The 26,185-nt window shown below is 52.7% G+C and overlaps 1 long non-coding RNA gene across 1 annotated transcript; it reads left to right on the forward strand.

Annotated features, from left to right (window-relative positions):
* The first annotated feature begins 629 nt into the window (after window positions 1–629).
* LOC112935871 (uncharacterized) lies at window positions 630–25,535 on the forward strand. The gene is made up of 9 exons (XR_003238231.2): window positions 630–1,396; window positions 2,072–2,242; window positions 3,945–4,132; window positions 7,660–7,900; window positions 14,244–15,005; window positions 15,130–15,253; window positions 15,917–16,030; window positions 21,368–21,593; window positions 22,443–25,535. It is a non-coding gene; the product is annotated as an uncharacterized lncRNA (long non-coding RNA).
* The last annotated feature ends 650 nt before the right edge of the window (window positions 25,536–26,185 follow it).

Below are 26,185 nucleotides of genomic sequence, written 5' to 3' on the forward strand. Positions count from 1 at the left end.
ATGTTTATTCAACTGGGTGAACTTGGGGGACGCCCACTGGGGCAGCGGGGAGGGAAGCATATTTTATGGAAAGGTAGGCATGTTTCTGGGGAGGAGATACAGCGGTCTGGGGATGGTCGGCCACTAAGGGGGTGGACTGTCCTGCGCCTGGTGGACAGTCCTGCGGAAATAGTTGTGAGTTTTCCTTTGAGGGCCTACCACCTGCCACACACATGCAACGTGCACTCTGCAGAGCCACCCCTGAGTGCTGAGGGATGGACAAGCTCGGAGGGAGTCGGCAGCAGGTGTAGAAGCCCTGGGGGAGATAGGCCATGACAAGGTGGGGCCAGGTGGGGCCAGGTGCGGGGACGGACGATGGGGTCTGAGGCCAGCCACTTCTCTCGGTGGGCGAGCAGGCCGATCGAAGAGCTGCAGCCCGGCAGGTGGGAGCCGTGATGGGGCAGCAGCTCAGCAGGTGCGGACCACGGACTGCAAGCCCCATGACGAAAGAGGGGCCTGGATGAAATGCAGCCCCTAAAACAGCCTTTCACAGAGTCGGTAGATGAAATCCCGGCGTTATTTTTAGGAGTGATTACCCATTTCGTTCCCTGGGTGTCAACAATGATAAGTCATATTTTTCTGTTCCATAGTATGTTCCAGGCACCATTCCAAGTGCTTTGCCTAGGACGACGGAGCACTGGACACCGGTGCCTAAGTGCCCGGCTCCACGCAGCGCCCTCCGAAGCTACTGACCTGTGTTTGTTTAAAGACAGTTTTGTAAAATGGGGGATGAGACAGAGAAAGGAAACGTGGCTCTGCTCTGCCCCTCGCAGTGACCCACTCTGAGCGTTTCTTTTGGTAACGTCGCTCGTTTTCTCTGCTCATCGTGCTGCAGGTCTGTCGTGAACAGTCCTTTCCCATGTGGCAAGCGTTATTTCCTGCCAGGACAAGTTCTGGAACACCGTTCTCACGGTGGTGGGAAATTCCATCGTGCATAAACACCACCCCTTATTTAATCCATAATTTATTTGGGCGTTTAGACTGTTTCCTAGAGTTCTGCTCTTTCAAACGTTCCTGCAGCGAATGCGTGTCCTTCCCTTGTTCTCTGTGGCTGTGCCTATTTGTAAGACAACCTAGAATGCTTGGGTCCAAACAAGGACCCAACTTTGAGACTTTCCTCTACATTTGCCAAGTCAGCGTCCAGAAAACGGGACATTAATTTACATTAATTAAGGTAAACATTGATTTAATTACTGTTCACATGAATCCCAAGGGCTCCTGGGAGCAATGCTACAGGCGACCACCACTGGCCCAGGCATCGTCCCCGACACGAGAGCCACGGCCAGCTGCTCTGGTGACAAACACCGTTACTGTCTTTCCGTCTGCGGCCCATGACCTCACAGCGGTTACGATTTCTGTGAGTACGTTGCATTCGCGTCTTCAACCTCTGCTGAGTTTTCTCCTCGCGGGTTTGCCTCCTTATTCTTGGTTATTCAGAACTTTGCAGGTTGGAAGTCAATTCCTTTTAAACTTTTCGGAAATTTGAAGAGAGCAGAAATAAGACGACAGGTGTCGACAACCTTTTGGGTCTGTCCCACGTCATCAGCAAACTGTCTTTGCGGCAGGCCCCGTGTGCCAAGTTTGCCTTTTGCAAACTTATTTAATTTTAATATGTTGTCAGTGCGATCTGGGGGAGGGTTCTCATCCTGCTTTGAAACTTTGATATTCCTTACAGCTTTACGGAGCTGCGTTAGCAGGGTTCTCCAGAGAAACAGAGCCAATAGCGGGGAGAGAGAGAGAGAGAGAGAAAATCACTTGAAGGGACTGGCTTGTGCAGTCGTGGGGGTGGCCCGGCAATTCCAGAATTTTCCAGGCAGGCCGACAGGCTAAGGACCGAGCAAAGAGTTGCTTTCTGAGCTCTGGAAGCAGAATCCGTTCCCCCTAGGAACCTCAGTCTGTTTTCTTTTTAAGGCCTTCAATTGATTGGACAAGGCCCACCCACACTATGGAGGGCAATCTACTTTACTCAAAGTCGGCTGATTCAGATGCTAATCACATCTAAAAATATATATATATATATATCTTTTTGCAGCCACATCTGGGCTGATGTTTAGCTAAGCAACCAGGTACCATGGCCCAGCCAAATGGAGGCAAACAGCAAACCGACGCAGGAGACGTAATTGGCATATGATTAACGATACGTATTTGAAGTGGGACGTCTGACGGTTTGATGTCTGCGTGTGCCCCTGAAACCATCACCGAGGTAAAGATAATGAGCGTCCCGGAATGTTCCCAGGGGCCTCCGTAACCCTTCCACCTGTACCTCCCTGCCCCCTCCAGCTCCTGGCCAACCTCTGGTTTCTTTTATCACTGTGCATTTATTTGCATTTCCTACAAGCCTATAAGCATGGAATCGTACAGCACCGTCTCCTTTTATATCTGGCTTGTCTTACCCAGTTTAATTTTCTTTTTTTTAATTTATTATTTATTTATTTTTTAATTTAAAAAATTTTTTTATTGGAGTTCTATTTGCCAACATATAGCATAACACCCAGTGCTCATCCTGCCAAGTACACTGAGGGGGGCACTTGCCAGTTTAATTTTCTTGAGGGTCATCCCTGCTACCATACATATCAGTAAATCGTTCATTTTTCGCTCCTGCCAAAGGTGGACCCATGGCACGGCTACTGTGGGCTTTTTGTGACTTCGCCGGCTGATGTGCACATGGGTTGTTTATGGTTTGGATTTGTGCAAATATAGCTGCTACATGCATCCGGGCCGACGTCTATGCACGTGGGCTCGCGCCTCCGTGTCTCGTGCACAGATACCAGCCTGGAGCGTGTCTGGATCATATCGGAGCTGTACCCTTAGTTTTCTGTGAGAGGGTCAAACCGTTTTCCAGCATGATTTTCACATTTTATATCTGCACCGGCAGCGGGTGAGCATCCCGCTCGCTCCATCTTCTCCCAGCGCCTTGGTACGCTGCCGCCTTTATCGCCGTCATCCTAACCGGGAAGTGGTATCTTAGGAGGTTTTAATTTGCCCTTCCCTGATGACTCACGATGTCAGAACCTTTTCCTGGGCTTCCTTGCCTCGGTGCAAGTGGACGCTTCTATGGCGATGTGCCCCCGATATTTTTTATGTGGTTGTTGATTTTTTTGATATTTGAGAGTTCTTTATATATTATAGATACGAGGTTTTGTTTTGTTTTGTTTGTTTTTTAAATCAGACGTGTAATTTGCAAATACTCTCTCCCAGGCTATGGCTTATCTTTTCTTTTTCCCAATAAGGTCATCTGAACAGCAGGGGCTTTTAGTTCTGATGACTGTTACGTCTTCTGCTGTTATAGTTAAGCCATCTCCACCGAGCCCCAAATCATTATTTTTGCAGGTGTGTTTTCTTCTAGAATTTTTTTTAAGATTTTATTTATTTATCCATGAGAGACACAGAGAGAGGCAGAGACACAGGCAGAGGGAGAAGCAGGCTCCCTGCAGGGAACTGGATACGGGACTCGATTCCAGGACCCCAGGGTCACGACCTGAGCTGAAGGCAGATGCTCAACCACTGAGCCCCCCAAGTGTCCCTCTCCTAAAAGTTTTACAGTGTTAGGCTTTATGTTTCCATCTATGATTTATTTGGAGTTAATTTTTGTACATGGTCTGAGTCATAGATACAAATGTAATCTTTCTGAATATGGACATTCAGTCATTCTGGCACCTGTTTGCATGAAGGGTTATCCCCTCTCCACTCACTGTTTTATGCAACTTTGTCCAAAATACACTGTCGGGGTTCGCTGCGCCAACCCTAGACTCCCTGTGCAGCCCCTCTGATCTCTTCATCCACCTTGATGCGCACTGTCTTGATTGCATATGAAGTCAGGAAACCTGATGGTGTTTTTCCACTACTTCATTGCTTTGAAAAAAAAAAAGTGTTTTGACTTTCCCAAATCATTTGCATTTCCACAGGAATCTTAGGATCAGTTTGTCAACTTACACGAAGAAGACTGCTGGGTTTTTAGCTGCGATCCCACGTAACGCGGAGATCGGCTGGAGACAATTCACATCCTAGAAGTTTCGTGTCTTCTGACCCACGGACTCTGCACGCCTCTCCCCCTATGACTTATTTCTCTGAGCAACATTTCATAGTTTCCAGGGTACGTGTCTTCCTCATATTTATCGTATCTCTGGCTCTATTTTGTAAGGCAATTCGGGTATTATTTTAAACGCTTTTATTTGAGGTCTGAAGATCTGCTCCAATGGTGTGAACCCCACACGGTTTTTATGTGGATCTCGTATCTCGCACCCTTGATGAACCCAGTTTTACATTTAGCAACTTTTTCCTTGATTTCACCAGATTTCCTAACATCTGTGATTAAAGACAGAATCACATCTGGATGACTTATTTTGTCTTGCGGCCGACCTCACGGGCTAAAACCTCCAGGATGGGGTGGAATGGGAGTGTGGGGAGTGGGTCCCCCTGCCTCACTTCTGATTTAGAAAGGGAGACCGTCCATCCATTTCTGGTGACGTGTGATGTCAGTTGGAGGATTCGCACGGTGGCCCTTCCAGCTTACAAGGTCCCCTTCCATGCGTAGCTTTTGGGGGAGGTTTATTAGAAACAGATACCAACTTTTCCAAATGCTTCTTCTGCGTCTCCTGAGATAATCCTGCCCTTCCCCCACGACTCCCTCAGCTGAGTCCCATTTCCCCATTATTTTCTCCTTATTTCTACCGTAATTTCACATCACGGGAGCTCAGGCCTGGCTTGAACCTGAGACGTGCTTCAGGCCCAGAACGTGGTCTCTTGTGGCCTGCGTTTTGGGTGCTGGGGAGACGTGTGCACCCCCGCTGCCATTGGGAGGGAGGGAGGGGTGCTCTGTCAACTTCGTGGACAGCACCCCCTCGTCAGTGCCCCGCGATCCTCTCTCTACTCTGCATTACACGGACTGAGTCACTGCGGCCCCCGGTGCACCTTGTGGGTTTGTCTCTTGATCCTGCAGGTCTGTCCGGTTTGGCTGTGAGTGTGTTGAAATTTAGCCTTGAAGGACGTGACCACTTAGGATCATCGTGTCCCCCTGACAAATCGGTCCTTCTATCATTAGAAAATGACCATAGCTCTTCCTGGTAACACTTGGCGATGGGATGCACTTTGCCTAAAAACGACACATCTGCTCCATTTAATATCGTGTAGTTTTTCCCACCTTCTTACTCTTGGGCCATTTGTGTCTTTACATTTGAGGTGAATTACTTCCAAACGGCATGCCCTTGGGCCTCACTATTTTACCCAACCCAGCAGTCCCGGGGGTTAAGTGGAGCATTTAGACAAGCTGCGCTTACAGGTGCGGGCAGCAGGGCAGGCCCTGGGCCACCGCGGATTCTTGCTCCGTGTGGTGCCTCCACCTCCCCTAAGACCCATCACACACTTTCCGGAAACGGCCCTAACAGGGGAGCAGGCTCTGCGGGGCCGTGACGGGGCGGCTCGGGCACCCGGGGCCCCACCCAGCTGCCAAGGTGTGAAGATGGTGCCGGGAGCCGCAGGCCAGCAGGCCCTGCCCTTGAGGGGTGGCCGGTTCTGCAGGGATGTTCACCCCAAAATTGCATTTACTTTTAAAAAACCAGCTTTTAATGTTAGAAGGTTCTAGGTTTACGGGAAAATCCCAGTGATAGCGCACGGTCGGCGTATACCTCGCACCCACTCTCCCTTGGCTTGAACGCCTATTTTTGACGATTTCATTTTTTTACTAGTAGTTATTTTTTTATTTTGAGCCCAAATCCATATTTTCTTCAGATCTCCCTGGTTTTCACCTGGCACCTTCTGCTTCCTGGTTTTCTCCTTCGTTCCCCGGGACAGCCTGTCGCGTTCAGTCCTCGTGTTCCTGCGGCTCCTTTTGGTACTTCTTGCCTCTGCCCACCTTGGCGACTTCGAGGAGGCCTGGGCGGGAACCCGGCAGGGCTCCGCGGAGACTGAAGTCATGGGTTCTGGGGGTGCAGTGCCCCCATCACGTCCTGTCAGGGGCACGGGTGTCGACATGACCTGCCATCTCGGCGTTGACCTTGATCTCGGGGCTCATATGTGCACGCCAGCTTCTGTCACATACCCCTCCTGCCCCTTCCCCCCGGCCACCCCATCCCCCTATCTCCCCATCCATCCTGTCCCTCCGTCCTCCGGTCCACCCTGTCCTCTTGTCCCCCATCCACTCCCTTCCCCATCATGCCGTCTACCCTGTCCCCCGTCCAATCCATCCACCCCATACCCCCGTCCACCCCGTACCCCCGTACCCCCGTACCCCCATCCTCCATCACCCCGTCTACCCTGTCCCCCATCCAATCCATCCAATCCATCCACCCCATCCCCCATCCACCCTGTTCCCCCGTCCACCTTGTCTACCCCATCTACCTTGTCTACTCTGTCCACCCGTCCACCCTATCCCCTTGTCCACCCTGTCCCCCGTCCACCCCGACCACCCCATCTACCCTGTGCCCCGTCCACCCCATCCACCCCATCCCCCCATCCCCCGTCCACCCCATCCCCCTGTCCACCCTGTCCCCCTATCCACCCCGACCACCCTGTTCCCCCATGACAGCATCACTCCATCCCCCCATCCACCCCGTCCTTCCATCCCCCTCTCCACCCTGACCACCCCATCTACCCTGTGCTCCATCCACCCTGTCCACCCCGTCCCCAGTCCACCCCATCCCCCTGTCCCCCCATCACCCTGTCTACCCTGTCCCCCATCCAATCCATCCACACCGTCCACCCCATCCCACTGTCCACCCCGTCCCTCTGTCCACCCCATCCACCCCAACCACCCCATCTACCCTGTGCCCCGTCCCCCCGTCCACCCCATCCTCCTTGGAAGGAAGTTGCTCTGCAAAGCCTGCATTAAGCGACTACAAAGTATCCAGGCTGTTTCTGCCTGAGAGATCTGTCTCTTCTTCCTATTTATCGATTGATTCAATCATGTAATTGTGTTAGCATGGATTCATGGGTATTTATTTACACTCGGGGTTGTAATGAAATGCCGTGTGATTTGTCCTGCTGCCCCGCTGTCCCCGCCGTCGCCGGCCACCGGGAGCTCTGTCGGCCGGTCCCTGCATCCGTTTGGCGTTCTCTCCCCAGTGCAGGACATTTCTCCTTACTGCTCTTATTAGGTATTTTTAAATTACATTTTCACCCATCTCTTGTGCTGTCTGCACAGCAGAGCAGCTGGGGGACACCCCGAGTTAGGGTAGCCCCGGGGAAATCACAGCTGGCCAACAGTCCAGAGAGGCAGGACCACCTTCTTGTGGGGGAAATTATATTCCCCGCTGGCCTTTCTCCTGCCTTATGAGACACAATTTTTTAAAAGATTTTAATTTATTCATGAGAGACACACACAGAGAGGCAGAGACACAGGCAGAGAGAGAAGCAGGCTCCCTGCGGGGACCCCAATGCGGAACTCGATCCCAGGACCCCAGGGTCATGCCCTGGGCCGAAGGTGGACGCTCAACCGCTGAGCCACCCGGGCGTCCCATATGAGACATAACTGATGTATAATATGCATGAGCTTATGGTAAACGGTGCACTGATTTTACATATGAATCTGCTGCAAAACGATCACCACAGCAAGGTGTGTCAATATGGGGTTTTCTCAAAAAATTAAAATAGAACTGGCCTATGATCCAGAAATTCCACTCCTAGGCATGTATCCCAAGGAAGTGAAATCCGGGTCCCAGAGATGTTTGCACCCCCACGTTCACTGCGGCCTCACCCACCGCGGCCAAGACGTGGGAGCAGCCCCTTGCACATGATGGATGAATGGATACAGAGACCGGGTGCACTTGCGATGTGTGTGTCCAGCGGGGGATCGCTCGGCCACGGGACAGGGGATCCTGCCTTTTGTGACAACATGGATGGACCTTCAGGGCATTTGCTCTGTGATGTAAGTCAGAGAAAGACAAACGCTGTGTGATCTCGCTTATATGTGGAACTTAAAACAAACAAAGAAAAACCAGGCTCACAGAGACAGGGAGCAGATTGGCGGGGTTTTCTTTGGATGTGGTGGGCTGAGATCGGCCCCAGGTCGGGGGGTGGTGGGGAGCTTCAGTGGATTGCTCTGGGGGTGGTCTTCAGATGAGAGTCCCCAGGTGCTTTCATCCAGACACTGACTTTGGGGTGACCACTGCTCCGTGATGGTTCCTTCGCATGGCCGTTAACAGAGGAGAATATTACCGGGTTTCACCCTGTTCCTCGGAGCCCTGGGGGTTGTGGCCTCCAGGGAGGGGAAGGAGAGGTGGATTCGGGGTCTGAGCACCATACCCTCTTGTCTGGAGGGCATCTTCTGTTTGCTTGGAGCACTGAGCTTCCCCGTGAGACTTTCCTTGTAGAAAATCCCAAAGCCACAGGTCCGGGTGCCTCTTTGAGGCCTCGGCCACTCTGCAGCAGACGTCCGTCCCCTGGCTGCCCTGCCCCGGTTCCCGCCGCGACTGGATCCTCCCGCAGGGAACTGAGCCCCCTTCTTTGCCTGCATGTTTGGGGAGGGGCTAGTCCATCTGCTCACCCAGTTAGCAGGACCCCCGCCTGGAACCAGCTCAGAGCTTCTTGCAGAAACTACTCGGAAAGAAGCGTCAGCACATGCGGGACACACACCCTGAGCTATTGAGAGGCCGTCATGCCAAGTTCCTGCCTGAGGCTTGGGTCACCCAGAACCAGAGCCCTGGGTCAGCGAGGTGGTCAAAGAGGTTGACCTTTGGCCTCTGAAGTCAGACTCATCATCCTCTGGGATACCTTTTTTTTTTTTTCCAACTGTGCAAATACATTTCTCTTTAGGAGGAAGTGGGTCTGAGTGAGGTCCTTCCCTCCCAGGAAATGATTCCAACCTCGACAAAGTCACTGGTCCCAGTATTTGCTCCAACCCGTGGCAAGAGAAAACCCCACGGCCTGCCCCTCACTCATGGGGCGTGGTCTTTGCTGCTGAGCCTCTGCCCCGCGGGCACCGCGGCCCTGGGAGCCGCCCCTGGGCTGTGACGTCCCGCCCCGAGCACGGCGAGGTGTCCAGGCTGGAGGAGTGACCACCCCAGAGTGGGGCCGCGTCCCGCCAGGCAGACAGTCACGCAGCGCGGCAGAGGGACCCCAGGCCCAGTATCCGAGGACCCTGCTCACTCCCCACTTGGCCTGCAACACCTTCTCCAGAGTCTGTTTCCCTTCTCAGACTTTGAGACCCAGAGATTTATGGGCCGAAGTCTTTTTCAGGGGAGCTGTCTTTTGAATTATCGTGTAATTAAGATGCTAATGGCTGTTTATAGAACCTTCTCTTCTCAGCCCCACTGCTTTGTGAATAATAAGGAGCGTCCCCTTCCTTGTGGTGGAGAATAGCATTGAGAGCAAAATCTTTCATTAAATCACAGGTTGCATCTTCTACTTCTTCTTTTTTTTTTTTTCCTTACACTAAAAAGGAATTTACTAATGCTCGTTAATTTTTCATTGTGTGGATAAATTGTAGGGGGTCTTTTACTTACAACCCATTTCCTTTGTAAATAAGGGTAAAAGCCTTAGTGCCGTGTTGGGGCGTTGGAAGGTGCCCTAAGAGAACGGATTCTTCATCAGGGTCCTTCACATGAAATACCTGGCCAGCCTCATTCAGGAAAACATTTGCAGAATGGGTGTGGGGTCCATCCATCTGCGGTGGGTCGTGGGGGCTGTGGGCGCCACCTGCCCACCCGGGACTGGCTAAACCAAAGCCGCAGGGTCCCCAGCCGGGGCCACATCCACTCATCCAACAGCGGGGCTGAGGCCCAGGCTGGTGCGGCCGCCTGAGTGCAAGGTGACCCTCCAGGATGCGGGCAGCAGGGCCGGGAGCCAGGTTCCACCGCTTGCCTTCGCTCCCAGGCCGTGGCCTGAAACGGCTGCACCATTTGTTATGCTCAAAGCCAGGGTGCTCCTTCCAGCGGGGGGGGGTGAGGTGGGGGGAACACCCTCTGGATGGTTGCAAGGGGAAAAGTGAAGGCCTGTGAGCGGCGTGTGCAGAGCACCTACGTCCCCTCCACCCCAGCATTGCTTTCCCTCCGGTGGATGACCTGCAAAAGCACCTTTTGGGACGTCTCTCTGCAGAGTTTCCTGACCCAGGTGCCCCCACCTGCCCTCCTAGGACTCAGTCTGTCCAATTTCCAGTGTGGTCAGAGCATCATGGGGGGAAAGGCAGGGCTAATTCAGTTGGTTACAGAGGGAAGGCCTGACCCGCCGCTGTCAGAACTGCATTCTGGCCACCTTGCCTCCCAAGAATATTATCTAAAACATACAAGATAGAATCCTGAGGTCTGCCCCTTGGCAGAAAGAAGCCTCTATTATTGTATTATTGTGAAAAGTAGAGTTCTGTCCTCTAATGGCTCAATGTCCCGAGACCTTGTCTTGACTTTTCTGCTGCCGTTTATGACAATGTGGGTCTCACCTCCTCCAGGATGGCTTCCTGCCTTGCCCATGCGTTCATATCACTCCGAGCTCCCTGCTCCCGGGCTCTCGGTCCCCATTGGGACCTAGTGTTGCTGTCTCTTTCCTGGGTACAAGACCACACTGCCTCCTCTGTAGCTTCTGCACGTGGCTTGGGGCGCCTGGTGGTGCAGTTGGTGAAGCGTGTGACTCTTGGCTTTGGCTCCAGTCGTGATCTCAGGGTCGCGAGATGGAGCCTTGCGTTGTGCTCTGTGCTCAGTGAGGAGTCTGCTTGGGATTCTCTGCCCCTCCCCTCTACGTGTGCATGTACTCACTTTCTCTCAAGTAAATAAGTAAACCTTAAAAAAAAAAAAAAAAACTGGTTAAAAAAAAGAACTCTGTGGCTTCACCCACTGTTTTGTTCAGAAAGCTTCTTTTTTTTTCTCTTTCAAATGCTAATGTTTTAATTTACTTTTTTTTTATTATAAATGCTAAGATTCTTCTAATTGGTATCCCAACTGCCTGTAGACTTGACTTATCTCTTGCAGTTAAGAAAAATCACCTAGTCATTAAATACAATTATTACTTTGTTCTTCTCTCTCTTCAACCTACCAAACTATTATAAACTCTTGATTATTGTAACATTAGTCAAAATAAGAATCAAAGAGAAATGTATCCAGAAGCCATCACAGCCACAAATGGAATATCTAAATCTCTAAGTTCTGTCTCAGGCCTTGACCGCAGACATGTCTATTCCCCTCCTATCCCACATTAATTCTGTATTCTTTTCTACTTCTTTCTGCAAAATAACCATTCTTTGTGATGTGTCTTTGTTTGAAATATTCTGAATAACAGGCAAAACTAGGAATTATTTAGACTCCTATCACTTAAAAACAATTGCATGATTTCCTGCCGAGATAGCACAGCAAGTGTGTGTCACAATAATGCCCTTTGCCCCACACTCCTGGGGATGACGAACAGCATAGGAGCAGAGGAAAGGCAGAGACGGTGTCAGGCTCAGAAATTGGGATTCGTGTCTCCAAGGCCAGGAGTGGAGAAGGATGCACAACAGTTGAGCCAGGTGAGCTCCAAGGCCAGCTGCTCTCTGGGCCAGGGGTAAGCACAGGTGGACGAGGGGCGCAAGGTAATGGTGACCAGAATATCAGACTGAAGGCGAGAGCCAGGCTTACCACCTACAGCCATGGGGTGACGTGGAGCCCTGACCTCACGAAATAAGACTGGAAACAACTTGCTGTAGAATCCAGGCTCTGTAGCTTGAGGGGAGCGCAAGCCCTGGGAAGCCAGTGGAGACAGACACGACCCTGTGACCAGGATGCAAGCCAGTCCTGCCGGCATCATGGGTCACCCAGCAACTTCTCCAGTGTCCCTTCCAGGACATCACGTGATTCCTGTGACAAGACCCAGATCTAGATGTGCCACTGTTGGTGTGGACATGCCGTCCTCAGTCAGGGAGGTGAGCACCGAGAGGAAAAGGCAAGTGAGTGAGAGGGGGACACAGAAATCTGGGGAAAAACCCAACTCCTCCCACTCATCTGGCTTAGAGGTCGAAACGGAGAAATGCTTACAAAAATATAATTCTCAGGACTATAACCTCCTGGAATATGAATTGACTTTCAGTGAAAATCATTCATGCCCTCACGTAAAGACCAAGCTTCAAAATAAATATGTTGCTGTGTCTAAAGAGATAACTGAAGTTACAGTTTCATTTACAAATGAATAAAACACTTGAGGGGGAAATGCTAACTGCTATGGGGACTCTTCTTTGGGAAAAAGAACTGGTTGGAAATCTTAAATTTAAATTAAAAAGGAGTCACTGAAATACATTCTTGTATAAAAGCAAAGTGAGTTAAACTCTAGCTTGCCCAAATGCAGTCAGGCCAAAAGTTGTGGATTGGAAGGAAATCCTCCAAAATTCAGCAGAGTTGCAGCCACATGCTGAAATAAGCTTGCTTCAGTTTTAGCTTAGACACAATGACAGTAAATTCTATGTTTCAAATGGAGACCACTACGCAGAAATTTCAAACTCAATGGTCAAGAACTGGTGGCCTGATTCTTAAAAGCATCACAAGTATCAAGACCATGTAAGGTCAGGGAAGTAGAGGCTGATAGAGGACAATTTTTGAAGAGACCTATCAGTGCCTTAAAATTCCCCACTTTGACAACTGTCCACTTCATTAGGAAATTAAAGTTTAAAAAAAGATCATCTACAGATTGCTCCGAGCTCTTCATGTTAAGTGTAGTCTTGATCCCATGTATCTAATTCACTGAGTAATGCATGGAAGTGAGGAATCACTATATCATACACCTGAAACTAATAAAATACTGTATGTTAACTACACTGGAATTAAACCCATAAAAAAAAAAGATCACCACAAGAGTTTCAATAAAAAGTACTGAAAAAAAAATCAAGGTCTATTCAGGATTAAAAACTTCTTGCCAACTAAGAATCAAAAGGAACTTCTTAGCCTAGAGCATTTACCAGAAATATAAATAAGAATCTTAATTAGTGATAACTGATAATGCCTTAAAACCATTATTTTTGAAGTTGGGAACAAGCTAGAAGCCACCTGCCACTACTTCTCTTCAAACCTTCAAACTGAATTCAAGCCAATGCAATAAGGCAAGAAAAAAACTGGATTCAGAAATTATATATATATATATATATATATATATATATATATATATTACATATATAATAATATAAGATAGAATTACATGTATTTGCAGAAGATGTGATTATATACACGGACAGTCAGAGAAACAAAACTGCCAAGAAATTTTCTGGATACACAACTTAAAAATATGTCAGTGGCATTCCTAAACAATGAAATAAAGAGAAAATACCACAGGACAGAGTTTCCATTTATGTCCCAAAACACACTCTAACGTGTCAAGGATCGACCAGGTGTTTATGGTGATCGTACGCCTCTAAGGACATATAAATTTAAATAAATGATGAGATAGTTTTGAATTGAATGTCTTAGTAGTAGAAACAAGATGATCCTCCTTAAATTAGTGGGTAAATGTATTAGCATTTTGCAGGAAGCATGACAAGTTGATGATGACATATTAGAGAAGGACAAAGAGAAATTGTTCCTCTATTTATCAATATATATTGGAAAGCCATAGGGAGAGGATGATGTGATAGACAAATCAACCAGAAGGAAATCGTCCAGAACAGACCCACGATGATGGAATCAATATGTAGCAGAATCAGTACAGCCTCAGTGAGAAAAATACAGCTTTCTTTTCTTTCTAATAAATGCTGTTTGGACAATTGTTCATCAATATTGAAAAACCATATCATTGTTATATACCATACTCAAAAATAATATCCGGGCGGATTGAACATTAAATATTAAAAAGTAAAATTTCACATGTTTTAGGAGAGACCGGAGCATTGATAGCAATGTAATGGGTGACACGGTCTATTCCAATGCTTCTCAGAATGGTGGGTAAAGTACAAAGTATGTGCTTGAACATGTTCATCTTTACTCAGAAATAGTTAAGTGAAACCTTCAGAAATACAGAGTACCAGGGAAAATCCAAGACCAGGCTCTGTACACATCGTCACCCGTTCAGCTCCTGGTGGTTACAGTAACGTGGCTCCCGGGGCTGAGCAGTCGTGCAGGAGGCAGGACCCAGACGGGGAGAGCTGCACGCTCAGAAAGACAGGACGCCAGACAGACAGTTGTCTCATCAGCTCTGATTCTGGGTAGAGGGCTGGACGTAGATCCCTTTGATGGCCCGTATCTGCAAATCTGCAGGTTTGGGGCTCATATTTGTATGTCCTGCGTCCTCCCCCAAACGCTCTCTCAGACACATTATTTTACACCCAGGTTCCCAGGCATGAAGATCCCGGTTGAAGGGAATGCAATGTCCTCTGTGATTTTACACCCACAAACCCGTCCTGAGCCTGCCCAGAGCGTGACCTGATGCAGTGCCTCCCACTGGGCAACCAGGCGCAGCTGCACCGTGTTCCCGCGGGTGCCTCCCATCTTGGGTTGGCACATGTGGGTTCTAAACACCCATGTCCTGCATTTAAAGGTAAGAGGGGATGTAAAGCGTGGATAGGAACTAGGCCACTATTAAAAAGGAGAGTTTAGTAAAGAGAAAAAAAAAACGAATTAATCACTGGAGATGAAAACTGTAACAATAAAATGAAAAGCCTACGCACGGATGAAATGTCAAAGAGCCTGACAAGTGGACAGAGCGAGGGAGTGGATCAGACATGAGGTGACCTTGCAGATCTCCGAGGAGGCAGGGCTTTGGCAGAGTTGATGCAGGAGACGCTGGCGCCCCGCAGGCCTGGCAGGGCGGCCCAGCGGGAGGGAGCGCAAATGCAGGGCAGGGGTCATGGGGCGCGGGCGGTGGTGGCGCAGGTCAGGAGAGCCCTTGGGGAAACCGAGGAAGGCTCCAAACATGGCACAAGACGTCAACTGCGTTCCTGCTCTGAAATGATGGGAGAGGAGTCTCCGCGTAGCATCCCGGGGTTTGTGGAGAAGAACCACTCGGGAAGACCCCCGATCAGCACCTGGATTCTTTATTGTTCCTTTGGGCAATGGGGACGAGCTTGCCTTGCAAACTTCACTGTGCAAAAGGTAACATAAAATTGTGTCCGTGGTCTATACACATCCTTAATGATAAATCTTTATCATCCTTAATGATAAAACCCAAATTAGACTTTGAAAAAATCGGCAACGATATTCCAATTTTTTTATTTAGATGGTAAGTGAGTGGTGCTTTCCCAGGACTGGTGTTTCTTGGACACCTCAACTCTCAGCACCGACCAGGGACCCTTCTGCATCTGAGGTGGCACCGATTCACATTTATATCTCCACCCCCCAAGGTATGAGAGTCCTATCCCTCCTCATCCTCATAGCGTAAGCAAACGTGCAAGTGACCCGCAATCCGAGCAGTGAAAGGTAGTATGGCGTTTTTAAAATTTTTATTTGAATCCCATTAATTACAAATACTGTTAAGCAAATCTTTGCACGTGTTCAGAGGACGTGCGTATTTCCTTCATCTGAAAATGTCCCGTGGCTCTCTGCCTGGTTTTCTTTTTGGGTTGTTCATCTTTTACTTTCGGCTTGGACACACTTATAAATTAAAGGGGCAGCCGATCATATATAGTGAAAAACATTTACTTCTCTTTCATTTATGTTTTGTGGTTCTTTCTGACTTTTTTAGTTTTGGGGAAAAAAAAAAGTCCATTTCTATGCAGTTAAAATACAAAGACTCTCCTTCACGGCATCTCCTTGGCGTGCTTGTCAAAAAAAAAACCCAGGACTTTGTATGTGTTTGGGTCCATTCTGGACGCCCTAGACTGTTCCGAGGACATCTCTGTTTGAACAGAACTCTGTCCTCATTGGTGTCGCTCTGGGGGCAGAATGAGGCCATGGCTGCTCCCCTGCGGGGCTCCTGGAGAGTCCGCTCCTTCTCAGGGTTCCCTGGCCTTTGTGCCCGGTGTCTTCAAAATTGTTTTCATTTTTTTTACTCTTTGTGGCTACAGGTTTAGGTGAGAGGTTCATCTGGCACCTTCACTCGATCCCGGTCAGAAGCGAACATCTGCTCCGTGTCTGACCCTGAAGTTTGAAGATGATTTGACAACATGTAGGATGAGCAGGTGTGAGTCTCTGTGGACACGGGTTGGGGCGGGGGGGCAATGGAAAGAAATCCCAAACACGGGGTGCAAATGCTCCTCCCTTCAGGACGCAGAGTCGGGCCCACGGTGGGCTGGGCACGGGGCTGGTCTCCAAGGAGTGGGCTGGGGAGGCTGAAACTGGCCAAGGCCACAGGACCGCAAGATGGAGGTCAGGTGCGGGGGTGACGGGCACGTGGATGGAGGTCAGGTGCAGGGATGATAAGCACGTGGACGGAGGTCAGGTGCGGGGGTGACGGGCACGTGGATGGAGGTCAGGTGCGGGGGTGACGGGCACGTGGACAGGGGTCAGGTGCGGGGATGATGAGCACACGGATGGAGGTCAGGTGTGGGGGTGTCGAGCACATGGCCGTCACGTGCCCCTGACACGCTGTGTTGATAAGGGCCTTTTTCTCTGTGCTATGATTTCCCGAACCCAGTCACCCCGGTCCCATCACGAAAGGAACCGCAGGAAGACCTTGACTCAGGGACATTCTATAGGATGCATGGAGCTACGTGCTTCGGGCCGTTCAAGGTCATGGCGAAGTGAGGAGGACTGAGACATTGGTGGACAGACGGGGAGATGTGAGAGCTCAGTATGACGTGCGATGCTGGGTCAGAACCAAGGAGAGAAAGGGGACGTTAGTGGGGAAACGGGGAATGAGCTGGAGTTTCATTTAAAAGAGGATCCGAAACATCACCGGCAGGACGCAGGGAGAGGACAGGCTCTCCAGTAAATGGGGCGAGATCAATTGGGTGTCTGTATGGAAAAAAAATCATCTTGATCCCTACGTTCCACCTTACATAAAAATCAATTTCAGATGGATTAGTGGTCTACACGTGAAAACAAGAGGGCTTTTAGAAGGAAGCGCAGGAGCATATCTCTGAGGTCTTAGTGAAGGCAAGTTTTTTTTAAAACAAGACCTAAGCTGGAAAACCGATAAATTGGATTATATCAAAATTCAGGACCCCCGTTTGTCAGAAGCCACCGTGAAGAGAGCCAGAAGGCAAGGGACACAGAAGGAAGAGATGTTCACCACCCGGGTGTCCCACGCTGGCCTCATAGCCAAATACGGAAAGAACTTCAAATTAATGAGGAGGGAAAGACAATCCTCCAGAACACAGGGCAGCCGGTTGGAATAAACACTTCCCCACAGGGACTTGCACGCGGCCCACGCACACGTCCACCTCCAGCAGGATGGGGACGACCCAGCAGAGAACCTCACTGCCGCTCGGGGAAGACGGCCAGCAGCTAGGCCCCAGCCCCACATGTGCTGCCGCAGAGCCAGTGTAGACCTGATTGAAACGACATCTTCACCAGCAGCCTCGACGGAGGGATTCGGAGGAGCACGCGTCCTGACGGCCCCCAGGAATGGCGAGGTCGTCCCGCAGCGGGACCCTCCTCAGCTGCCAGGATGGCTGAGACTCGGCTTTGCGCAACAGGGTATGGAGAATCTCGCAACCGTTACATTAAGCAAAGAAAGCTGGACGTGGAGCACACGTACGCTGGACTCTATTTACATACAGTGAAAAACGGGTGAAGGGAGTCTCTGCGGTTACAGGCGGGATGGTGGCACCTCTGAGCGGAATGGGGCGTTTGCTTGTCAGGAGCCCCGGGGCCTTGGGGGAGGATCCCGCCCTGACTCGGGATTTGTGTTTTGGTCACATGAGTGTGTGACCCTTTTGACATCTTGGGCAGCAAGAAGTTGTGGAGAGAGATTTTATTTCTTCTTTTTCTTTTTTTCTTTTTAAGTAGTCTCCATCCCCAGTGTAGAGCCCAACGTGGGGCTCGAACTCACAACCCTGAGATCAAGACCTGAGATCAAGAATATGACATGTAGGGACCCTGGGTGGCTCAGCGGGTTAGCGCCTGCCTTTGACCCAGGGTGCGATCCTGGGGTCCCGGGATCGAGTCCCACGTCGGGCTCCCTGCATGGAGCCTGCTTCTCCCTCTGCCTGTGTCTCTGCCTCTCTCTCTCTGTCTTTCGTGAATAAATAAATAAATAAATAAATAAATAAATAAATAAATAAATAAATAAAATCTTTAAAAAATTAAAAAAAAATAATATGACATGTAACCAACTGGGCCACCCAGGTGCCCCTAAGAGAGATCTTACAAATATCATATTTTGATTTGCTAAAGCTAGGTGGAGGGTACAAGGATGTTTGTTGTTTCCCTCTGTATTCCTGTCTTGGAGTTGAAATAATTCTAATAATGTGTATATATTTTATATAATATATATTATGTACGTATTTTACATAATATATTACATATATTTTCATATTATATGTTACATGTGCATTTTTACATAAGCTATGTAAATATGCATTTTTTTAAAGATTTTATTTATTTATTTGAGAGAGAGAACAGAGTGAATGAGAGAGAGAGCACACGAGTGGGCGACAGGGGCAGAGGGAGAAGCAGACTCCTCGATGAGCAGGGAGCCCGACCTGGCACTCGATCCCAGGACCCTGAGGTCAGGACCTGAGCCGGAGGCAAGCACCCTACCAACTGAGCCCCCCCCGGTGCTCCACATATGGTTTTTTAATATAAACTATATGACACATATGTTTTATATAATATATATGTTGAATACGTAACATGCATATAAATGTAAAATAGAAGTGGACATCCCATGTCCTTGTATTGGGCACCCAGGCAGGCAGACATTTGGGCCGAGGATCATTCCAGAAGGCCCCCGGGGTGGGGCGGGGCTTAACGGGAGGTACCCCCAGTGCACCCAGAGTCTCAGTGGGAGATGCACCTCTGATCCCCGTGAGGGGCCCCTGCTCCTGGACTTTGCAGCAACTTCCTTAAAACTCCACAGGCTTCAGTTTCCTTTTTTTCCCTGAAAACTGGTCATCATTCCAGCTGTCTCTCCACCGGTTCGGGTTTTTCAGGGATCCTCTGGGATCCGTCGCTGTGGGATCTGACTGTAGCCCCAGCACCAGGCCGCAGCATGGGACAGAGCGACGTCCCTTCGCCCTTGGTGCGGACATTCTTCACGCCAGGAGCTTCTCAGCTGATAAGCCTCCGTCAGCATCTCCGCGGAGAGCACTGCGTGCTTTGCCGAAACCACAGCGTGCAGGCGGCCCCGATGTGTCCGCGCCCGAGCGTCCTGCACAGGCCGGCAGCCCGCGCCACCCTCCCCACCCCGGGACAGGCGGCCGGTGCATTGAGCTGACCGGTCACATACACTCGGGGCCTTAGACCCCTGAAAGGCAGGTGAATTCGCGTTAGCAGGGGGCCGCAGTCCGCCAGGCAGCCCTGGGCCAGTCGATGCACCTCGCGGGCCCCGTGGCCTGATCCATCGGGCAGAGTGCATGAGGGTCTGGTCCGTCCTTTCGTGCTCCGGGGCCGGGCCCGGCTCACCCGGGGGGCAAACGAGAACCACAAGTGAACCGTCTCGAACGTGTGGATGTCGTCCTAGGACCAACACGCATCCTTGGGTAGAGAATAATCATAATCTTCAGTGAACAAGAAAACTACCTAAAATGATAACAAATGCGAGCAAATCCCCTTGATTACAAAATACAGATACGATTCAGACGCGGTTTTCTCTGGCTGCAAAATGATATGTTATTAAGGTCTCGGCGTAACAGCAGAGATTTTTCATCATCGACTGTGTGCGTTTTGGAGGGACGCTCTGTGCCACGGACGTCTCCTCGCCGGCTGCCCAAGGAGCTGAACTGGAAGATATTTAATACGGAACTATAATAGAATTCAGTGCTCATTATTCAAGTGCAGGCACGGGTTCTGGCCCACGGTAATTATTAAAATCATGTTTATGCCAAGTAATGCAATGAACGTCACCTATTTTTGACCTGGCTGCGCACAGAAGTGGGGGAGGCAATGTTTTACATCTTATCAATTGGATTTAGAATGTGTTTGTGCTGCGGCAGCGAGCGTGAGGTCTGTTCACAGTGATTAGTGGCGCGGCTGGCGGACGCATGGCTGTCAGGGCGTGCACCCTGCGTGGGGTCAGGGACCCCGGGGCCAGGGAGACCTAGGGCCTCTGCAGGGGCTCAGGCGTCAGCAGCCCTGGGATACGGACGGTCCGGCATGTCCACATCAGTCGCGCCCAGCCCTGGGGTGGGGTTGGGGGTTGGGAGTGGGGGTGAGCCACTTGTGGGCCCTTGTGATGCTCGCCCGGCAGCGGCGGGAGCAGTGATGGGTATGGGGCTGGGTTCCTATAGGAGGAAGGACCTGAATGTCCCCCGATCCTGCTTCACCTGCTCACGCAGAGCCCTGTTGCCTGTTTCCATAAGCCTGCTGAGCTGTTTCTGGGGTCCAAGTGCACAGGGTCTTGCCGCTGCCTCACTGCTCGGCTCTGGTTGCCCCTCTCCGTGCCTGTGACGGTGCCGGGCTCCAGCCGACCCCGGAGGCTCACGGGGGAGCCGTGTCCCTGGGGTCTCTGATGCCATGTCCCCGTGGACATCGGAGATGCAGGGAGCCAGGCCCCAGTTCCGCTGCCCAGCCCCGCTGCTCAGCCTCTGGGGTGCACAGGTGCTCCGTCTCTCGGGCCCCCCACTTGTCCCGCTCACCACGGGACTCAGCCGGAGTCGGGGTGCTGCACCACCTGCTTCCCCCCGAACCTCCAGGGTGCTCCCCAGCCCAGGCACTGGGTGATGGGGGCCTGGCCCGAGCGGGGCTACTCCCTGCAGCCAGGCCGGACTGGGGCCTGAGGACCACGGCCCGGAGGCTCCTGGGGGAGAAAGGAGGAGCGTCTACAGAGCGGCTGCCTTCCCGGCCGTCTCACAAGGCTCCCGGGGGCCTGGGATCTGGCTCTTGGCTGCATCTTCCCCAGAAGAGAGTGTCCTCCAAACCCCCACCAGGCGCCACTTGGGGCTGTGGACACGTTGTCCTCGTTACTTGCCGTAATGGCGTATCTTGATTAAGTGCAAATAGATGTGTTTTCAGCCTGAAAAACCTGCGATTCCAAATTTCTTAAAGCTCATTCACCGTTCTGTTTCGATTCCTCTGCCGAACGCCTTTGCGGGAGGCGTTGTGAGTGCTGTGGGTGATCTGTGGGCTGACGACGCCAGCAGATTGGGAGCCGGGTGCTACAAGGTGGCGTCTGTGTCTGCTGACTCATGGGGGAGGCACAGACAGGATTGGAGGGCGTAATTAAAAATTCGACTGAGGAACATTCTTAATTTATAAAGCACAATACAGATCCCTTACGGGCTGTGGCCGGCGAGCGCGCCCTGCCATCTACGTGCCCGTGTGTGCGTGGACACACGTGCGGCTTTCCTGCCTGGGGACAACTGATCTGTGTGACTTGCCTGTTACTTTTCTTTTCTTTTTTATTTTTTTTAAAGATTTTATGTATTTATTCATGAGAGACACACACAGAGAGAGAGAGAGAGAGGGGCAGAGACACAGGCAGAGGGAGAAGCAGGCTCCATGCAGGGAGCCCGACGTGGGACTCGATCCCAGGACCCCGGGGTCACGCCCTGAGCTGCAGGCAGACACTCCACTACTGAGCCACCCAGGGATCCCCTTGCCTGTTACTTTTTGAAGACCATCAGGTGGCCCTGGACAGAGGTCTGTGAAGACGGGCTTTGGGGCTCCAGGGGTGTGAGTGGGAAGGTGGAGAGTCCCGGCTGGGGGGCGGGGACGGGAGGGTGCCTTGGGCTGGTTGGGGAACGGGAACCCTGGGCTGAGGGCTGGGGTTGTGCACCAGGCGGCCTGACCTGCTGCCTGCAGTCACTGCACATGGGCGCTTGGGTCCAGGCTGCCGGGCGGGGGCTCAGGCCCTGGCGTGTCCCAGCCTGGAGGGATGCTGCCGGCAAAGGAAGCTGGGACAATCTCCAGAGGGGCTGAGGTTGCCGCTCCTGCAACCCCATCCCTGCTGAGGTCGGGCAGGTGCCAAGCAGGGATCCTGGGTGGGGGGGGGGCATGAGGAAGATGCTGGAGGGTGGAGGGTCAACCTGATGTGGGTCAGAGACCCGGGGGCCCTAAGGGAGGAGCAGGTGCTTTGCCACACTGACATGCACTGCGATGCCCCAGGCTCCTGCGGTTCTCCTGGTGGATCAGTTGCCCCGTCGGGGTGGCAATCAGGCCCCCACTCGGGTTCCTGGACCATGAGGTGGGGGGATCCATGGTACCGTCCAGGACCCCTGAGTGTGAACCACCGCGGGAGCTGCACGGGACCGTCCAGCTTGCCCCCCCCCCCGCCCCCCAGGCTGGCAAGCCCCGGCCAGAGGCTCTCTCCTCCTTCCTTCTGACCCCCGCATGGAACATTGTGCCTACGATGAGGGAAACTAGTGAAAACCAAGCATTCCAGCCCAGAGCTGCCCTGGAGCCGGGGCACAGCCTCCAGCCTCCCCCGGGAGTGGCCTGCAGCCCTGGGGACGGTCACCCCGCAGCACCTGTCTCTGGTACACCCACCAGGTTCCCACAGCTGCCTCGAAGGACACAGGTGTCTGACCTCGTGTGGCCCCCTGCCACGGCACCCCAGGTTCACATGTCCACATCCTCAACCTTGAAGACACGATCCTTACTCAGGTGACTGAGGTAACATGAGGTCACAAGATCCAAAATGACTGGGGTCCCTAGAAGAAGGGGGGGTCAGGACACGGACACACTCAAGGGGCTGACCACGTGAGGACACGGGGAGGGGACGGCGTCTCCATGCCCAGGAGAGCAGCCCTGGGAGGAGCCAGCCCGGCCAGCCCCTGGATCTTCGGACTCCAGCCTCCAGGAGCTGGAGACAACGAACCGCTTTGGTCAAGCCGCCTGGCCTGTGGCCGTCGTTTGCACCACCACCTCCAACGTGGTTTTGTCACCCACGCAGTGACCTGCTTGGAACAGCTGTTAGGTGTGTCAGGGCCAGAGCAGGTGGCTCATGGGCTGGGAAGCAGGTGCGCCCCAGCACCAGCAGGTGTGCCTCCCGCCTGCCTTCCCACCTCTCACCTGCTCCCCGCAGAGCCTGAGGCCCAGGACAGCGAGGGTGCCCCTTTCACGTCCATGTCCTGCTCCTTATACACTGAAGGCTTTGCTGACCCGGACATTCATTCTTAAGGAGCTTCTTCCTTCCCCATGGAAACTTTTAACGGGGGGGGGGGGGGGGGGAAAGGATTCTAACTATAGAAATCAGATAAAAAGGGAAATAAAACACCAGAGCTTGTTGCTGATCAGTAAAAAGTTCAAAAATAGATAAATATTATACATTCCATCAAAGATTTACAATTAATTACCATCTTCATACCATTGAAGTTGTCAACGAGTTTGATTACTATTCTGAATTATAGACTTTGCAACCCCCTCCCCATCCTCCCCAAAGTACAAGTGACATTTCTAATTGCCGATCTAAGAGTCTGCTGCCCAAAATAGATTGAGAAGACAAACACAAGCGTGACGGATGATGAGGCTCCGGGACGTGGTGCTGAGCCACTAGCCACGGCCGCGGAGGCAGCGTGGGCGGCAAGGGGTGTGGGCGGCCACAAGCCCCACACCCGGCGGGGAGGTGGCCGCAAGCCCAGCTCTGTCACCGCGTACCTCCTGGCTCCTTCCTGCACACGGGACAGCTGTCCCCGGGCCCTCGAGGGGCGGGTGGGCCTCAGCGGTGTTGGCAGGGTGGCCACCTGGATTGTCTCAAGGTCCCCGCGGCTGAGAGCCCAGGTGGCTTCCGCAGGGTGGGAGCTAGCTGCCCAGAGCCGGGCGTGGGGGCCGGGCCTCCCAGGGCAGGACCACTGCCCCCCATGCTCCTATCTGCAGCTACAAGCCCCCTCTCCTGGCAGAGTGTGCTGGTGGCCCAGGTGGCCCGAGTGGGGCGTAATCCCCAGGCCTTCGTCCTCCTCGGCAGCCCCGTCCCTGGCTTCTCTGCTGAGGGCCCTCAGGTATGGCTATTTCCAGCGCAGTTGCCCCCTTGAGCCGTAGACCCACCCCTGCTCACACTTGCAGCCCCCGGCCCCCAAACGTCTCGTGCACCCACAGGCATGCACCCTCCTCCTCCGTGCACCTTCTGCCCTGTCTCGTGGTCCCTGTGCGGCTCCTGGTTCTGCACCCCAGGATGCGGTGTAGGAGCCCCCTTGCCAGGCGCCTACACCTGCTCTCTGCCTCTGCACGTGGTCAGCCAGCCAGCCTGGTCCTTCAACCCCGCGAGCAGCTGTGGAGACCACGTGGCCGCTGCTCAGCGCTGCACTGGGTTGTGCCCCCGCCCTGCCTCCCCTGGGTGCATTCTCTGGCCTGTCCCACTCTCTGGGGCCTGTGGGCCTCTGAGTCTACAGAGAAGCCACCTGAGGCTCTAGGACGTGCCGCGGGACACAGCCAGCGTGCGGCAAAGCCAGGATGGAAGCTCGGCCCCTGCCCCTCCACTGTCTCTGTGTCTGTCCTCCCGGCAAGGACGCGAACAAGCAGACGCCAGGTCCCTGTAAGCTACCCCAGACCACACGGGAGGACAGAGCAACCTCGGAAGGATGGGTGAGGAGCAGGCTGTGTGGCTGAGTGCCTGAGAGGGATGGTGCAGTGCTCACACCCTTCTGACGTTGGTCGCCCCAGGTGAGGGGCCCGGTGGGGGCACAGGTACCTGGGCTGGGCCGGCCTGGCTGCACCCCCGGCTGCCCCTAGCCGTCTCAGGCTGGTGAGCAGATCTCCGGAGCCAGCCTCTCACCTGTGTGCAGGTGCGGCTCAGCCCCATAGCCAGTCACTACATTCGGATCTGCTTCTGTTCCTTTACGTGGTCGGCAGGCGTGCCTGGCGGGCGTCTGAGCTCCCACCAGTGGGGTTGAGGGAGCACGTGACCCTCGGCACGCAGCGTGGGGCACTGGGGTTGGATTATCCGGGTGGAGGAACACGCTCGCATGCACCTTGTACCTGCACGTGGGCAAACGTGAGGGAGGATGCTCGCGCGTCCTCAAAGCCCTACCCCCGCGGCCGTGCCAGGCCGGTCCCGGACACACACGGCCTTGCTCATACCTGCTGCCATCTTGCAGCATCCCAGGCCAGCCTGGCCCCTCGGGGGAGGAGATGCGGTCTCAGAGGGGTAAGGCGAGTCCTTGTGGTAGGACGCGGGGTGGCTGGGGTGGCCCAGGCAGAGAAAGTCCCACCATCACCCCGTGTGGTGTGCATGGGCACATGCTCTGTGTCTGGTGCAGCGCCCGGCCCGGTGGCTATGCATGCTGCTTGGGTCGATTCTATGTGTCGCTTGGTGCCAGATACTTGGGGTGTCTCTGTGGGGTGTTTCTGGGTGAGACGAGCATGTGGATGGTGACTGATTGAAGCAGGTGCTTCCCCCACCCCGGCCTGCCGTCCACTGAGATCCCATATAGAATAAAAAGGCGGAGGGGGGAGATGTGTGCTGTCTGTCTGTCTATTCCTGATCAATATGCTGGGCCCTCGTCTTCTGCCCCAGACTGAGACTCACACCATCAGCTCCCCTGGGTTCCCCCTGGGCAGGCGTCATCTCCTGGGATGAGGTCTCGGCCTCCATACTCACATGAGCCAATTCTTATAATAAACCTTTTTAAAAGAAAAAAAAAAAAAGATTTTATTTATTTATTCATGAGAGACACAGAGAGAGAGAGAGAGAGAGAGAGAGAGAGGCAGAGACGGTGTCACGAGACCCGCGATGGGTCAGCGTCTGATTTTATTACTCAGCCTGGGTCAGCTATTTCATTAAAAATTAGAGTTTCTGCTTAATCATTTGTGCGGCTCTGACTCACATCTGATGAGAGATTTTCATGATCACCCATAAATTTGAGAGCTTATTTAAGAAAAAAAAAATCTGTGGTGGAAATTTATGAACAACTGTGTAAATTTTTAGGACCCGACATGGAGCTGCCAGAGGTGTGTGAAGTCTCCCAGCCCGGGAGAGGCTCAGGGACGCCGAGCGCCCTCTGGGAGCCTCCGAGTTGCTGGCCGCGGGTCCCGGTCGCCCCCCTCCCGCCCCGATGCTGCGGGTGAAAGGGATGTGGGTGCGGCTGGGGCTCTAAGGAGCCTGTGGGCCAGCGGGGCCGGAGACAGGCAGCGCCGTGGTGGGGGCTGGGAGACGTAGGCTCCCCCATTCCTCATTTCCACGAAGTCCCCCAACCTCGAGCTGCCCCCGGGGGCCGGGCGGGCCGGGGCCTCGGAGCGTCTTTGCTGCAGAAGGCCACGTGCTCCTGCTCGGCTGCCCCGGCCCCTTTCCTGCCCCG

The sequence above is a fragment of the Vulpes vulpes genome, unplaced genomic scaffold (assembly GCF_048418805.1).
Source record: "Vulpes vulpes isolate BD-2025 unplaced genomic scaffold, VulVul3 u000000711, whole genome shotgun sequence".
NCBI lineage: Eukaryota > Metazoa > Chordata > Mammalia > Carnivora > Canidae > Vulpes > Vulpes vulpes.